Source organism: Coenobita brevimanus, chromosome 69, assembly GCF_032717465.1.
Source record: "Coenobita brevimanus isolate Jiangsu-jjx chromosome 69, ASM3271746v2, whole genome shotgun sequence".
In the NCBI taxonomy this organism is placed as follows: domain Eukaryota; kingdom Metazoa; phylum Arthropoda; class Malacostraca; order Decapoda; family Coenobitidae; genus Coenobita; species Coenobita brevimanus.
Window position 1 is genome coordinate 19,090,042 of NC_137022.1, and position 2,301 is coordinate 19,092,342.

Sequence of the window (2,301 nt, forward strand, 5' to 3'; positions counted from 1 at the left end):
CCTCCATCTCATCCACCTAGTTCACTCCTCCACCCTCACCCACCCAGTTCTCTCTTCCATCCCACCCACCCAGTTCTCTCCTCCGCCCTACCCACCCACCTCTCCTGAAGCCTCAACCCCACCCAGTCCCCCCTCCTCCCACTCCAATCCATCCCACCCACTTCCGTCTCCATCTTACCCATCCAGTATCCACCCCGCCACCCCTCTCCTGGTTGCGTGAAAGTGTTTCTGATCGGTCTGTTGCTGTTTGCTCCACCGGCTTGCTGTATTGGTGGTGTATTGGTGCCGTATACTGTACTGCTCAATACTGTTTTGTTTGTCACACAGCAAAGGGACATAAAGAGCATTCAAAGATGTTATCAAGGTGTCATATGTAAAATAAATAGTTACAGGAAAGCATGGCTGGCATTACGGTACGGTACGGTAAGGAGTACGGTTCGGTACGATTGATTTCAAGTCAAAATATTCGGTACGGAATTACGGTGCGATATTTTCCTTGAAGTACGGTATGGTACTATTCAGGTTCGGAAAAATAGGCAAAATTCAGTACCGTACCGTACCCCAGGCTTAAAAACACGACCAAGCAATTATTAATGCCTTTCACACAAGCAAAGCCAGACAGCCAACCTCACAACTGAAAACATTATCACTTCGCTAGCTTACCACCTGCGTTGTAAAGCAAGAGGAGTGGTTGGTGGCTGGCATTGTTTGTGTATGTTTTATATCAAGAATTTACGCCAAATCAGAAATGGAGGTGCAAAATTATGTGCCGTGGAAAAACTTTCTGGTTATGCAGGTGGCGAGATCCTATAGTGAGATGACTTCTAGTCTGAGAAGACTTTGTCATTTGCCCTTCTACTTTCATAAACTATTTTCAGAACAATAGGCCAACCCCTTGGCTGACCCTTAATACCAAATTAGGTCCAAATCATATCAAAACTGTGTGAGTTAGAGCCTGCTGTTTACACACACACACACACACACACACACACACACACACACACACATCCACATGAGTGCGCGGGCGAGTACAGGTGTAATACAGTCGCAAGAGAACCAAATGAAAATAAAATATACCTTACCTGGCTGAAGTGTTCAAGACATACAAATGATTAGATGTCAATAAAGGGGAAGAGGTGGGAGAGTGGTGAAAATTAGGGAGTGGTGAGTGAGGATGTGAGTAGTGAGAGAGGAAGTGGTGAGAGTGAGAGTGATAAGGGTGGGAGAAAGTCCAGTGGGAGGGTGATGAGGAGAAAATGACGCGTGAGGGTGCGAGTGGTGACAGAGAGAATAATGAAAGGGAGAGTGCTGAGTGGTGGTGTGAGAGTGGTGAAGGAGTGAGTGATGAGAAAATGAGTGATGAGGGTACAGGAGGATTGTTCTGATGGTGAGAGGGGGCAGAGGACAGCGAGAGTGATGAGTTTGTGAGTGGTGAAATAGATTAGGGGTGAAGAGGTGAGTGATGAGAGACGTGAGTAGTTTAAAGGAGAATGTTGTGACCGGGAAAGTGGTGAAAAGGAAAGAGTGATAAGAAGGGAAGGAGGAGAGGAAACAGGAGAGGAAAGTCAGAGTGGATGGAGAAGTAATTGATGAGGCGGAAAGTGATGAGAGGGAGAACTGTGAGGAGGTGAGTGATGAAGTAGCCAAGGAGTAGGATGACAAAGAAACAGTGTGAGAAGGACAGTGGCGGGGAGCAGACTGGAAGATGGGTTGAGGGAAGACAAGTCAGAAGTGACGAGAGAGGAGCTGCAAGAGGGGAAAACAACTATTCCCCCTCCTCCCCCCGGTACTTTCCCGGTTATCACCAGGTTACCCGGGACAATCAACATGTCAGTACTTAATCATCTAGCTGTTACGGCCTAGTTTAGGAATATTATTCAGGTTTCCTCCAGCATACTGGTTTAACTAGAGAATGCCCTTGCAGTCTGAGGGCTTCGACCTGTTTGGTAGGATGTATATTTATCCCTTTACCACCACCAGCAAATATTAGACAACTTAAGAGAAGTTAACGAAAACTACATCAAACTTTCTTAAGTTTGGAAGATTATCCCCAAGGTGAATATAATGTTTTGGCTGAAGCAAGACTAGAATATTCAAAAATGTTATGATAATGAAAGGGTTAACCCCATGCAATCTACCTTTACAAAGAACACCTTTCCACACACACTCTTCATTGTCCAGTCAAATAAAAATGTTCTTTGCCTCTTCTGCTTTTCTCAGCACTGGAATCACAAACGCTTGAATGAGAAGAGGTGAACAAATGTGCATATTTTCACACACAGATGGATGATGATATGTATC